The following is a 16,045-nucleotide window of genomic DNA, read 5'->3' on the forward strand; positions in this document are numbered from 1 at the left end:
AAGAAACCCCTGAGCAAAGTAGTGTAGGTGAGCACTTAAGGTGTGAAGTGTTTGAGGATGGTGGTGGTATTCCATTGTGTAGGAACAAGATGAGGTTTTTTTTCTCCAGAGAAGTGAAAGTTAGACTAAAGGCACGTTCCGGTGATTGATCAAGTGGATGAAAACACTTGGGCAGTTAAAAAGTAGGGTTGTTAGAAGGGACCAGGCTCTGATTTCAAATTGCATGCTTGAAACACCATTTCTGGTGATGGAACCATGTCAGTTGTGTGATGGATTTTTCTAAGTATTTGCCCTTTGTATTGACGCAATATTTATGATGCCATTTGAATCGTATTGGGGTACGTTCAGACAAGGGGAAGCCTAAATCCAAAGGTGCTAAAATAACCCTCCTTTGGAACGCAAAAAAATCCGATCCGCGAGGGTTAATTTGACCCACAGAACTGGGCTAAACTATTACTTAACCTGATCTGTATCACACACTAATGATTCTTCCTGGAACAATATTTTATAGAGCTGCGTGACAAAATACCTGCTAGGGACAATACTAGGCAGGACACCAGTCAGATGACAATGATTGGTGCCTTTGGCTGGTAACCTGTCTGATCAGCAAATTGTCTGTTGTCTCAACTATACTTCAATAAAGGCAATTACTCCAAAATTGAATTACATTAAAAGCTTTCTTGGCAAAGAGCACATTTGAAACAATGTGGTTTTAGAGGACTCGGGTAACATTTCACCAATAACGAAGGAAAGGCTTCAGGCATATGGAAGGCACATATTCTAAGCAGCAAGGGTGTTTTGCCCCATTATTTCGTTGACCAGTTTAAGCCAAATGTTCACAGGTTTGTTATTTTGTACGTTTATGTTGTGAGGATACTGGTCTTTGACAGTTACCAAAAGTTAACAAGGCAGTGGACACTATTGGTAATTACTCAAAACAATTATTATAGCATAAAACCTTACTTGGGAACGAGTAATGGGGAGCTGTTGATAGTATAAAACATTGTGAGAAAACGGCTCCCTCTGAAGTGGAGTATTTTTGAGAAAGAAGTAATTTTCCACGAATTTGATTTCGATACCTCAGATTTTGAACTTGAGGTCTCGAAATCAACCATCTGAAAGCACACAACTTCGTGTGACAAGAGTGTTTTTTCTTTCATTATTATCTCGCAACTTCGACGACCGATTGAGCTTAAATTTTCACAGGTTTGTTATTTTATGCATATGTTGAGACACAGCAAGTAAGAAGACTGGTCTTTGACAATTACCCAAAGTCTCCAGTGTCTTTAACACTATAGTCATTTTTTTTTACTTTTGAAAGATGCGGATGAGAGTTATACAGCTGATTGCACAACATCATATACAGCAATCTCTTTTTCTCCAGTGGGAAAGTTCCACTTTCTCGACGGATTCCGGTCTTTTGTGCACGGGCCATTTGTTGTTTATGACTGATTACAAAAACAAATTTGATGCATATAAGTACTGACAAGTGTACACCCACTTGTTTTCAAGTAGTCGATGAGCCTACGGCCCCTAACGCTCAACCAAACCATAGAGGTACTTTGTTGCTCTAGAGCAATTTTCCCATTACCAAGCGTGGAGAATACACTCATGGAGGTACGTTGTTGCTCAAAACATGGGCATTTACCCGCCAAACGTGGAAAATGCACTGTACTATTTTTGCCTATAAGTAACTCTGTGACAATATTTTTAAAGTTTGTTGCTCTAAACATGAGCATTTTTCAAGGCAAAACGAAGATGATGCACTGTGTTACTTGTTTCCCTTTAACGCAGTAACAAATCATGGAGGTACTGTGTTGCTACCCCAAACGTGGAAAATGCGTTTTGTGTTGTTGTTTTCTCTATACAGCTGTACCAAAAAATGTGAAGGTTTGATGCTCAATACATGAGGAACTTTTCTCTGCTAAACGTTGAGAATGCACTGTGTAATTTTTTTCCTTAAACGCTGTGCCAAAAGTTTGAAGGTACTTCGTTGCTCCAAACTTGAGCATTGATCTCTACTAACGGGTGAGAATGCATTATTTCTTATTTTTCTTAACACTGTACCAAAATCGTGCATCTCTGCCAACGTGGAGAATGCATTTCGTGTTGTTTTTCCTACTATAACGCTGTATACCAAAACCGTGGAGGTACTTTGTTGAACTGTGCCATTTTCGCTGCCGACATGCGACATGCATTTAATGTACTATTTTACTGCTAACGAGCTTTTCCATTTTGACGTTTTGTGTTGCCAGCCCAATAAAATTACAAACGTGTGGGTGTCTGTAAGGCACACCGGAACATTTCAATTTCACCAAGGATAAAATGGAGGAAGCACTGGCATACATGACTAAGTTCTTATTTGTCGGGCGGTTGTGTTTGATCGGCCGTAAAGACCTATAAAAACAATTATCTTTTGGAACAGAATCATTTTTGTGCGCCAAAAAAACTGGAGTTATATTTACCATGATATACAATATCAATTGCATTTACCTTAAAAATGCAGGAAAATTCAACAAACTCTCAACACACAAAAGGTTTCGGCATGTGCCTTTTAAAGCCTATACCTAACCCATGAACTTGGTTGAGAAAGAAAATATAATAAATGAATTATAACCGTAAGCCCCTTTGATGTGTTTCTCTTTGCCGAATTGTAAAGGTCAGCCAATAATGCAACGTACCTTAATGCACTTCACCACGGTCAGAGCGAATACCTGGCTAAGCACAAATAGTTCAACCGGCAATACACTACCTGCAGATTATAAACCTTTTTCTAAAATCATACGCGAGACAATGATTGACAACAGCCCCTCCCCTTCCCCTTTTGAAAATTCTTTCAGTCGAATACAATACGAGAAGTCATCTAGAAGTCAACTATTGAAAATTAAACACATTTTGCTCTCAATGGGAGGGTGGCTTTTGTTGCCGAAGGTTTAATAACCAATTTCAGATTTTTGTCCCCCAAACTGCATATCAATGTGTATTTTTAGCGTTGATACAATAACAATTGCTCACCTTGCCTATATAGAGTTCACCATTTTCCTGAAAAAAGGGACCTAACCCTTGTCAAGGACAGGACTTGAAACTCTCTAAAACTTTGAAGAATCTGATACTATTTTGTTTTCATTACATGTCAGTGGATCAAGGTTGGCCCATACAGATTAAATTGAAGGATGCTCTATAGCTTGACCTTTCTATTATGACAATATTATTTCATAAAGTCATGGGACACTATAGGTAATTACTCAAAATAATGATTAGCATAAAACCTGTCTTGGTGACGAGTAATGGGGAGAGGTTGATGATATAAAACATTGTGAGAAACGGCTCCCTCTGAAGTGCCATTGTTTTCGAGAAAGAAGTCATTTTCCACGAATTTGATTTCAAGACCTCAGATTTAGAAATTGAGGTCTCGAAATCAACCATCTAAACGCACACAACTTCGTGTGACATGGGTGGTGTTTTTTTTTTTCATTATTATCTCGCAAGTTCGATGACCGATTGAGCTCAAATTTTCACAGGTTTGTTATTTTATGCATATGTTGAGATACACCAAGTGTGAAGGCTAGTCTTTGACAATTACCAATAGTGTACACTGTCTTTAATGGTAGATTCAATCGATTTTGACATTGCGAGAGCCCAGAATTGAATTGAATCCGATTTGAAGTTTGAGACAGAAGATGCACCATCCTTTAGTTTTATTGACGGGTAAGCTGATATAAAGACTTTCTAAGTTTCGCCACAAAAATTGGGAACTGTACATTTTTTCCAACAGTGGTGTGTTAATATTAAATTACTTTGTTTATTAAACTTGTTGCAGTTAATCTGGGGCAGTCAGCAGCCTCTATAGTTTGTGCATGATCCAATAAGCTCACTGTTTCGATAAGAAATTACATGGAGATAACAGGTGTTAGTTGTCAGATAAAAATGATGTTTTCCTCTAGATTCTTTCTGTAAAGGGAAGGTACACGTTTGGTAATTACTCATAACAAATGTTAACTTAAAAACTGACTTGGTAACGAGCATTGGAGAGCTGTTGATAGTATACAACATTGTGGGGGACTCCCTCTGAAGTAACGTGTTTTTGAGAAAGAGGTAATTTCTCACTAAAATAATAAAAGACTTCGAGCTAGAAGTCTTTTATTCTTATCTGAAAGCACACAAATTCGTGCAACAAGGGTGTTTTTTCCTTCATCATTTTCTCGCAACTTCGATAACCAATTGAGCCCAACTTTTCACAGGCTTGTTATTTTATGGTTATGATGGGATACACCAAGTGAGAAGACTGGTCTTTGACAATTACCAAACGTGTACCTTCCCTTTAATAACTACATTATAGCAGTGAGCCCTCCCAATAATCAAGAACATGTCATTGTAGACTACCATTTCAATGTGTGGGAATCACACTGGCTCATTGGTTATCATTATTTTCCTGTCGTTCAATTCTGTGGACCCCCGGTTCAAATCCTGCATCAGACTGGAGCCTTCGACGTGGATCGAGCTAAAGCTAAATAAATTCGTGGCTCTCCAGTTATTTATGGTTGGTTGTTGTGTTTGTAATCGTAAACCCAATAGTCATGTACATGTGAACTATAGAAACAACAACAAAGGCGAGTACATAATCTTAATGAGACAGTTTCTGTTTACTTCGCATGAAAAAAAAACACAGAAAAAGGGGTTGTGCTGAGTGTGACCCGAAAGTGAGTTCAACCCATACGGTCCCTTCTTCAGACCAACTCTTACCCAGCATAATATTAGAGTGTTCCCCCCTAACTACCAATCCTCCACACTGGATAAGGGTATTACTTTCTTCGAGTTGAACTACGACCGTCATAATGTTTGTTTTCATCGGTTAGCACCCCCACCCCCCCCCCCCCACCACCACCACCCACGGGTCCACACACCCCCTCCTTCCAACCCATGTATACAAAATAACATTGGTTTGACAAACGTACTCACCAACAGTGAGTAGTGTACTAACGTATAGTTATGAAAGATTGTCTTGTTTACAAAATTTAAATGCCATTTTCTTTGAGGGGGCGTGCAAACCCCCTACAATGAGTCTCTGAGAACAGTGACCTGGGGGCGCCCTTGAGGGTGGTTAAATCCTATTTAGGAATAATCCATAAAGAAACTATTGTTGCCCTGAATTGTCTATTAAAGCCTGATCCGAGACAAATGGGCCGACTCAACGATTAATCAATTTAACACAAACCCACAGTGCCGTTCCACAAGGCAGAGATATCATCGATTTTGAAGGAATTTCGAGAGTTCTGTGCACCAGTGGTTTGAAAAGCCTATTAGTCGGGTCCCCTGCTAGGTTTGTTGTGTACAAGCATGTGGCCACCATTTTGGTGACTGTCAAAATACCAGTATCGCGAATTTGTGTGTGACCCACATACACACTGTAAAAATTGAATAAAAAAGAAAAAGTTTAAGCTCAATCGTTCTTCGGAGTAAAACAAAACAATAAAAATCCATGTTTTCACTGTTTTGAAAGCCGTTTTCAAACATCAGATTTCGGACCCGCGGGGCGTGGCGAAAACTGTTTTTCTAACCATTAAAAAAAGACGTGATGCAAAACCAAAAGTAAATTGTCCACCATGACCTGTGAATAATATTTATATTTTCAGTCTTACCAATGGTGTGAACAAATAATTGAATGTTGACGCTGCCTCTAGTCGGAGGCCTATTTGTCGGAGGCAGTGTTGTCCAATAATATTTTGGAAGCAATGGCCTTGAGCAGACAGAGGGCGCTGTGTACTTTCATGGTACGTGTGGCTAACAATTCGCTCATTGCAAATAGATTGAGAACTATTATAAAAAGGTTCATTGACAAGTATGTTTGACGTTTGCATGTCAGATATTACTAAGTGTGACCGTTGTTTGTTTAGTTTTGCAATGCAAAAGTATTCCAGCATCAAGACAAACGTTTAAAAGAATCAGCGAATAATAATGCTGATTAAATAAATAAAATAACAATTTAAATTAATGGTTAGCTATTTCAATAGCCCACGTCTCCCCCCTCCCACATCAAAATGTTTCGTTGCAGTTGGATGAAACCACTCATCGCTCCTAATCGGTAACCTCTGCACATTACACAACATGTAACCTGTAACTATACATCAAATGTTGATAAACGAGCCACGTATAGGTTGGACTTTCTGCGGGCATGCTTTGGAAATGTATTCAGCCCCAATAGAAGAACGCATGCAATCGGGTATCTATGGCGATTTGTAATCAATTTTAGATCTGAAGAATGAGGGCACACCACATAACCTGTACAGTTGTATTTTGTATAACCCTTAAAGGCACTGGACACATTTGGTATTGTCCAAGACCAGTCTTCTCACTTGGTGTATCTCAACATTATGCACAAAATAACAAACCTGTGAAAATTTGAACTCAATTATTGGTCATCAAAGTTGCGAGATAATAATGGAAGAAAAAACACCCTTGTCACAAGCAGTTGCTTTCAGATGCTTGATTTCGGGACCTCAAAATCTAACTATGAGGTCTCGAAATCAAATTCAAACGTGTTAGTGGAAAATTACCTCTTTCTCGAACTCCTACCATACTTCGAGAGAACAGTTTCTCACAATGTGTTTTAAATAGCTCTCCATTGCTTGTTACCAAGTAAGTTTTTATGCAAACAATCGTTTTGTGTCCAGTGCCTTTAAATATAATTCACTTGAACATATTGACACCAAAATGTAAAAGTTCTTCAAAACCAGTGTAGTATCTTGCCTACCGTTGTAATGATAATATGGTCACTCGACAATGGTTATGTGTTCTAAATTACTAATCAATATCTCAATTCAAATCACAGATCGCCACTTTGTTAGTTAAACAGAAATGACATGTAACATTTGGATTACGATATGACTTAACCTTGGTACCCATTGGATTGACTAATCATTGTTAAAGGCACTGGACACGTTTTGTAACTGTAAAAAAACAACACAGTATGTTCACATGGTGTACCCCAACATATCCCTAACAATTCTGTGAAAATTTCAAATCAATATTGGTCATCGAAGTTGCAAGAGGACAGTGCCAGAAACAAAACATTCTTGTTGCACAAATTTGTGTGCTTTCCGATGTCTATAATATATAAAAGGCTTGTCAAGCCCGAAGTCTTTTTAGTGTGTGAGTGAGAAATTACTTTTTTCTCAAAAACTACGTTACTTTAGAGGGAGCCTTTTCTCATAATGATTTATCTTATCAAAAAACTCTCAATTGCTCGTTACCTATAAAGTTTTTATGCTAACAATTATTTTGAATAATTACCAATAGTGTGTCCAGTGTCTTTAAAGTCAATCACCAGAGTTGAGTCAGAGTTATGACGATGGTATCGGGGAATGGCTCTTGGTGTTAATTTGTGAGATAATCCCTGGAACAAACACGAGATCATCTTTCATTGTTTTTGGATAGGAGGTGGTGTGTCAAGGCACCATTATGTGCAGTCATGGTACAAAATGACGTCAAATACATGACTTATCAGGGCTATTCCAAAATGTCTGGTTTGGTTTTACCAATGTTTCAGACGGCTGTTGATATTTTCCCAAGTTATTTTTCTCAACCAGGGTTGAGCCATTCAAGTGTGAACACAGGTCAACCAATCTGTCCAATCTGTTCATCTGGTGTGACAGGGGTTCAGAATGTGATGTTAATCGTATGGAGTGATCAGACATTTCGTTTTCTTTTAAAGGCAGTGGACACTATTGGTAATTACTCAAAATAATTATTAGCATAAAACCTTACTTGGAAACGAGTAATGGGGAGAGGTTGATTGTATAAAACATTGTGAGAAACGGTTCCCCCCTGAACTAACGTAGTTTCCGAGAAAAAAAAGTAATTTTCCACGAATTGAATTTCGAGACCTCAGAATTAGAATTTGAGGTCTCGAAATCAACCATCTGAAAGCACACAACTTCGTGTGACAAGGGTGTTTTTTCTTTCATTATTATCTCGCAACTTTGATGACCAAATGAGCTCAAATTTTCACAGGTTTTGTTTTTTATGCATATTTTTGAGATACACCAAGTGAGAGAACTGGTCTTTTACAATTACCAAAAGTGTCCAGTGTCTGTAAATAATCTGCTCTTGAATGTCCCATCATAAAAAACTATGTTTTTCAAATTGCAGCTCATCTGCATAGACTGAACAGAGCAATGCTTTAGGCTATATCTACATATTTTTTAGTGGTAACGAACAAAGGCTAGGTTGGTCTTACCTGTCAAACCGTTAACAATCCGATGTTTTCAAGAAGAAGAATTTTTTTCCAAGACCTCATCAAAACATATGTTCATCAAAGACACCCTTACGAGCAACTGCTACAATCATGAATTGTTATAATCACCTTAATTTACTCATTAGTCATTGTTCTACTTTGATTATCACAGGCTTTGAGACAATGTTTGTTTTCGTCTAATTATGGATTTGTAAACCATTGAAGACCCTTCAGTTTGTTATCTTTTGTTTTATCTAGACTATGCTGTTAATTATTGGCGTTTAAGTTCAGTATACACTGCACTTTTTGTAATGAGTGGTTATTGTTTACGAAACAGTTAACAATTTAAATGATTATGGATTTGTGAATATTAATTGCCCTTCAGCGAGTGTTATCTTTTGTTGTATGTAGGCCATTCTGTTAATTAATGGCGTTTAGTTCAATACAGTTAACTTTTGAAATGAGTGGTTATTGTTTATGCAATAATAATTATGAAAATAAATAGGTCGTGAAGGAGTTTGGTTTTTTTTGCAGTGTCAGCTAGGTGTCTAAACTTTGCATACGAGTTTTTCTAACAATACATAATCTCATAACTTATAACAACTTCACGAGTCTTTAGTATGTATGTTAACACTTGTTTTTTGTATTTTTTTAAGCATTAATTTGAAATCCAGGCGTACATGATCTTACACTGTCAAAAATATCCGTAACATTTACGGCACTTTACCTGGCAGCTATAGGGTGCCAGGTAAAATGCCGTAAGTTTCACAGTTGAAGTGTTGTAAATTGTGCCTTGAAAGGGTTGTTTACAAAACTTCCACCGTGAAATTTACGGCACTTTACCTGGCATCCTGGCTGCTAGGTAAAGTGCCGCAAATTTTACGGATATTTTTTACAGTGTATTTTTATGTATAACACTACCACTTTTCAAGCAAGTTGGACTCTGTCATCCTATACAATGTAAACCATGGTAACATAATTATGTGCCCCACCTGACCCCACAGACGAAGAACATAACAATCATCACGAATACTGGGGTGGCCTTGTACTTTAAATGTCCCACTTCCAGAGCTAGTTATACGAATGTGTGTTATAGGTCTACTTTGTTATAAGAGAAACCATAATAGACGAAAGCCTGTTAAATGTACATAGAAGGAAATAAATACACAATTAGAAACATAATAGTGAGACAAATCCTTTAAGAAGAGTAGACAATAGCTGCTGATATTAATCGTGCAGGTAAATGTTGTTATCTTGTGGCGCGCACTCGGCTTTGTTCATGCCGCCATTATGGCGGCTAACTACTGTGAGCTGATTCTATACAAAAAGATCCTATTTTTGTGCTAAGGCACCCCCCCCCCCTTTTTTTTTTATACAACCAAACGACTACCAACCTGTATTGGTCTCTATCCATGTAAAATGTTGCATTTCAATTTTATAATTTTTACAAATTGCAGAAATAAATCTAATTTGGCGAGCAATATTTCAAGGTTTCTCTCTCTCTCGACTGTTTTGAGATTTTGTTTGCTTTTGATAAAGGTTGTTTATTTTATGACGATTAATTTGTATACACTATTGTATTTAGGTTGTATTATTAATTGGTTTTACCCTTACATCGATCTGTGTAAAACACTGTATACTCGGTACTTTTTTGAGTCCTGTGAAAATAAAATCCACAGGCATGATACTTGGGTGTGATTCGAACCCACGACCTCTGCCATTCTAGAACAGATTTCTAACTAACTTGACTGTAGAGATTGACAGGTAGCTAGACGCAGTTTTGGCAGTGGGTACCGCAACAATTAGTATATGATAACTAGATTATATGATCGGATCCAACATACATTAAATGACAAACCTTATGTGCCATTAAATCTTATGCTGTCGATCAGTTATCAGAGTCGGGAGAAAAGGAGCAAAACACACTTGTATGTTTTCTCTGTCGTCAAACTCCTATGCCATTGTGATCATTCAAGGCGCTGGATACTATTGGTAATTATTACTCAAAATAAATTGTAGCACAACAACTTACTTGGTAACGAGCAATGGAGAGCTGTTGATAGTTAAACACATATTATGCGAAACGGCTCCCTAAAAAGTAACGTAGTTTCTGAGAAAGAGTTAATATTATTTCTCACTCAAATAATTAAAGTCTTCCAGCTGAAGCCTTTTATTGTGCATCTGAAAGCACACAAAGTATTGCAAAAGGGGTGTTTTTTCCTTCATTATTCTCTCGCAAATTCGATGACGAATTGAGCCCAAATTTTCGCAGGTTTGTCATTGTATATGCATGCACCAAGTGAGAATACTGGTCTTTGACAATAATTATTGCCAAAACGTGTAATTGTGAAAACGAAAGAATATGTGTCCGGACATGATCATTGTTTGTTGCTCTCCCTCTCTGTATAGGCAAATCCTTGATGATAGACCTCCTTTTCTAACATTTTTTTTGGGTCTGAACAAAAAACATTTCACTGGTGTGGGATTCGAACCAGCGACCTACGGATGAACGTGCCGTAGCTCTCAACTCATGATATTTAAAAGCCCTTATTTTGGCGGTCGCTCCCTATTTTGTCATTATCTTTTGTACATTTGATTCCTGCAGTTTAAGCCCGAGTACAGAGAGTTGGCCTCAAACAATTTATTTTGCGATATTACATTAATATGGTTTCGCTAATATTTTAGCAAAGCTTGCAAACACTAAAGCCAATAAAAGTGACAAACGGATACCAATATCCCTGGGTGTTTGCCAAAACCTGTGGATTTCCAGCCCTTGACACAAGTTACAAGTTAGCAGCACTACGTGACCAACGGCAAAAATGCTACCTCAATGGCTCAATGCGCACCCACCTTGAGTTTCAACAGGAGTCCCGGACATCCGTTCCCGAAAGTTCTGCCTCCGGTCACAAACTTCACCAACAGGTCTAGTTCCTCCCTAAAGACACTTAACACTATAACTGTCATCGTATTGTAACGCAATCCATCATCAGGAAAACAAACAACTCCAATTTAGGCAGATGACACCAGTATAACTTCCCAAGTAGTGCCCACTTTTGCAGACACACACATTGAACTTAATGAGGTTGCGAACTTCTCCACTCTATAGCAGGGCCTCGAACCTGCATTCAGTGTGACTAAACACCCCAAAAAACCACCCCAAAAGAAACTTTGAGTTCAGCTACTTGAAAAAACAGGTAGCACAGCGTGTCAGAACTGTTTGCACTCTTTTGTAGCACAACCAAACTAAAAATGAGTTAACGTAACAAGAAGAGGGGGCATAGGTGAATTCGCTCTAACAAAGGTAACAATATGGTGCTGGCTGCCTTTCAAAATGGTTTGGGATATCGTTGTATCAACATTTATTCTTCATGACGGATGGAACGGGGCGCGAACTGACACAGTAGGCCGAGATGGGCAGCTCCAACCCCCGGCCTCCCTCAATCCATCGTCCTGGTCTGAAAATAGCTCCAGGCTGGTTGACCGTACTTCCGAAACTTTTCAAACTCGGAAAAAAATCGCTGTTGATTTTAGTTCTTTTTGTAAAAGTCTCTTTTCCAACAAAGACCCTTCCTGTTGGGAGAATGAAATACGAAACCCCAAGACTCCTCAAAAGGCACCTACTTTGAAATGTGATGAGTGATCACATCAAGTCTTTACTGGGACCTGGAAATGATGGAAGGGCGTCTGAATCATGACCTGCAGGGGGAGCAAGTTGGGCTCAAGATACATTGAGTTCAGACAAGAAGCATTTTCCATCATTTCCGACGGGTAAATTGGAAGTACCACCTTACCATTAAGTAAAACTTTTTAGTAGTTTCATGACTAAAATTACTGAAAGCGTCTTATAATCTCGGTTAAAGGTCACTATCCAACCTGTTAACCAAACAATGCATCTTCGTGCTATTTATTTATTGTTTGCTTGTTTATTTATTTACCGTAAGGTAGATTTAGGAAAGAAAAACATTCACTGACGTAGGAACGTAGGAAATAAGGGCAATTTCCATCAGAGTAAATGCATCCCGCTTGCCGTTGAGGGCGCCCAAGCAGTACTTGTTTCTTCTTTCACCGCTCTTACTTCCGAGCAACCCCACCCAAATTGTTGGTTCGCAGTTTAGTTTACTAATGCATTGACTTTCAGCTGGTCCATTTCAAAATATAATGCTCAACAATTTTCGGCTAAGCAACATTAAGCACATGCCAAAATGATATTTTGCTGGTAAACTTTTTCTGGTAAATAGAAACAATGTTGCTGTGTGCTCAGAAACTTTTCGTGCTTTGACAGCTCTGTGGAAACTGGGCCCTGGTGATGATGTCAATTAGGTTTTCGTTCTTCGTTTCATGCTTAACCAGGGCCCAATTTCATAGAACTGCTTATAATCCCAAAAAGCAGCTAAGCACAACCAAGTTATGCTTACCAGACTTAGGTTACCAGCGAAACTACCATGCTACGTACAATGGTATCCTGCTCATATCTACTTAGCAGAAATGTGGCAAGTCTGCCTAAGTTTCTCTATGAAATTGGGCCACGTGGATCATCTTGCCTCACTAGCAAAGTTCACTGTGTTTCATACTTTTAAAAGTGACAAGGTTTGAGACCCAGAGAGATAGTACACGTTGATATGTCAGCTAGTGTGTATCTCCTAGCGACAATCACTCCTCACGATACAACCAGATACCGAGGGGCGCTTATCTACAGCATTCCCTGCTCAAAATGGCCACCTGTAAGATAACCCAATTAAAATCGATCTGCTAAAAAACACCAATCAGTTATTGACATATAGATTAGACCAACCCCCAGTTGGTCTGCCTGTCCTTTTGTTCAATAATCTTGACATATTATTTCATAGCTAAAAGTTGGTTCCGTTCGTCCAGGGCAGTGTGCATTCCATACATTTTTTCTACTCTGACCCATTTGGTGATTAATTGGTTTCAAAAAGGAAAGATACAAAGTGGAGATAACAAACAGCAAACAAGCAAATATTGTGGCTCTTCCGGAAAACTCTTTTGAGTGGTGATTGATATACACTTGGTTTTGTAGCAGGGTCCAATTTCATAGAGCTGCTGGGCACAACAATTTGCTTAGGATGAAATTTCCTCCTTGATAAAAACAGGATTACCAAACAACTTTCCACGTGATGTTTAGGATAAGGAAACAACAGCTGAATACCAGTAACAAGCAAAATGCAACCAATGGAAATTTGGTTGGTGATCCTGTTTTTATCAATGAAGAAATTTCATGCTAAGCAAATGTTCGTGCTTAGCAGCTCTATGAAATTGGGCCCTGGTCGGAGCTGTGCCCGGTTTCATAAAGCCTGTTAGCTCAAAAGCCTGCTAAGCACATGAAAATCTTGCTTAGCCAAAACACGGTTACCAGCCGTTGCTCATTTTTATTGAACTGTACGTGTCAATTCTCAACAAAAATGGTTAAAGCCTTTTTCACTGAGAGAAACTAGCTGTTCCATAATGAGTGTGCATTACCCCAAATGCATATATAAGCGCTGTGCTTTACTTTTCTGATAACATCGTGCGGCTAAACCATAAGTCGCTATTAAACAAAATACATGGAAAAATTCGTGCCATTTCCCTCTTCTTTTTTTTATTCCTCAGTAGTACACCGTCAACACAGGAGCTATCAACCGTAAATTGTCAATAAAGCACAATAATCCAGACATAAAAAAATATAATTTGGAATAAATGGTACTCGGGTGATTTTTCAGCCAACCTACCAACCGTTGAGTGAACAAAGGTAGCCCCTTTGAAAGACTGAAATCTAGGTACGGCACTCCGGTCGCGGGTACAAAAAAAAGTGAGTCGGCACTTTTGCTGTCGATTGAAAAAAAGTCGTGTGCCTTTGGCAGAGGCTTAGAAATCTTTACACGCGAGCTGAAACCGGTGGCGCCAAGCCCAGAGTCTCCACGGGTTTTCCGTATTGTTGCCCGTTGTGTTACCTTGGAAAGTAAACTCAGAATTGAACCCCTTAAGGAGGGTAACGGAAACGACAGGGGAAACTTGGGGAGAGGCTAAATAGACAGATCAGTGGCTGTATTATGCGCGTGATAAATGACAAGTATTGAAGAAAAAATTGATGATCTCACTGGTTTGGAATTTCAGCGGGAAAACCTTCACTGTTGTTTGTTGTTCATCTGTGTAGTCGTCTTTTTAGAGTCTCTCTCTCTGGGCTGGCTTGTTTTTGCCAATAGATGGCGGATACGTAGTTGTGTCATCGGGCGCACCCCCCAAAAAACTTCCATAGCATTCAGTGCAAATGCTAGGTATTACACACTGCACGAAAAATATACTTAATAGTTTCACAGGTTTTTACAGTAAAGGGAGAAAATAAAAATATTCATTAACTCTTGAAATTTCTAGGGGATAATATGGGCCTTCGTCCATTTCCCCCAGAAAAACTAACACTTTAAGCTTTTTCCGGACCGAGGGGTAGCTCTTTTGCCGTCCGTGTCGCTAAGACTTATTTTTGTGCATGCACAAAATATGTCGTCACTTTTTGAGGTTGCAGAGTCCCCGATAGTTAATGAGAATATCCAAGTCACAAAACAAGTACTCAGATTTTCTCTCTTGCATACCAAGTTCAGCAGTTATGGCCAAACTCGATCGGAGCGAACTTGTATGACAACTGTCTTCAGAACCCCGCCCCCTTTCGTTTTCAAACCTTGCCCGCTCTTTTATTTGTCGGCTTGTGCGTCAGGGAGAGGGCGCTATCATCCGCGACTGTACCGGTGTCGCATGCAATGGACCGATCCGGCCTGTCAATCAAACTGTGCGCGTTCACCCATTTCACCAATCACAGCAATGATTGTGGTCGCAATCAGTGTGTCCAACCGGACACATTTGCATATGCAGTTGTGTCCGCCCCCGTGCAAAATATAATATAGCGGCGCACCTTTTTGGCTATTATTAATGGTAGAAAAACTTCAGTGGGCCAAATACTGATTACTGGGCACACCATTATTGGCAATATTGAAGCCTTGGCCAATACTAGTTTTGTAGCGGCAAACCATTTTTGGCAACATTGTTTTGTAGAAAACTTTTTCTTTTGGGCCACTAATGGTTTTGTAGTGGCGCACCAGTTTGGATATGTTAGAAAACCTACTGGTTTTTCTATAGCGGTGCACCATTTTGGCAATAATACTTTTACATTTGCAAAATACGATTATGGAACTAGCGGTAAAGAAGAAAACCTGCACTGGGCCAATACAGGTTTTGTCGCGGCGCACCATACTCCCATCCCCAGCAAACAATTTTGGGTGATGCTGGCATGTCTATTGATTGCATGATCCCCAAACCATGGAGTTAATGCCCAAACCATCTCAAAACCCATGTCCACGCCCAAACAGTTGTTATTCAAAAGAATAAAAAGTTTGCCACACATGGATACGTATCGTGTGTACAGTGGTTTCATAATAAACACCACGTTGCGAAGTTGTTCAGTAAACAGCAACAAAAGCGTGGGGGCGTAATTATCAGGGCGCCCTCTTCGTCCTCCTGCAACCCTCCTCTTCTCAGAAAAACACGACGGAGCAGAAGGAACGCTGTATTTTGTCTTAACATTCAACTTCTGTGGTCGTCATTCGACCGGTTTAACCTGCTGAATGTGTCGGCTAAACCATACCATGCGAACTGAGGAAGACGAAGGATGGACAGGACTGAGTTTTGACTGCTGAGAAGTGGAAATAAGTAATGGGCAAGTAAATTTGAAAGTTGTGAGTTTGTTTTTGGACCCCGCTGTGCGACGTTGGGCCATTACCCAACAGAACAAGGCCAAGATGGTAGCGAAGCATTTGCATGCAGGAA

At 39.2% G+C, this 16,045-nt stretch overlaps 1 protein-coding gene across 1 annotated transcript in view; it reads right to left on the reverse strand.

Annotated features, from left to right (window-relative positions):
• The window catches only part of LOC117293585 (inverted formin-2-like), a 33,525-nt gene extending 22,173 nt beyond the window's left edge, over positions 1-11,352 (reverse strand). The window contains exon 1 of the mRNA XM_033775944.1: positions 11,084-11,352. The gene's annotated coding sequence lies outside the window, so the exon portion shown is untranslated. The remainder of the gene's footprint in view (positions 1-11,083) is intronic.
• Positions 11,353-16,045: the final 4,693 nt, after the last annotated feature.

The sequence above is a fragment of the Asterias rubens genome, chromosome 8 (genome assembly GCF_902459465.1).
Source record: "Asterias rubens chromosome 8, eAstRub1.3, whole genome shotgun sequence".
In the NCBI taxonomy this organism is placed as follows: Eukaryota; Metazoa; Echinodermata; class Asteroidea; order Forcipulatida; family Asteriidae; genus Asterias; species Asterias rubens.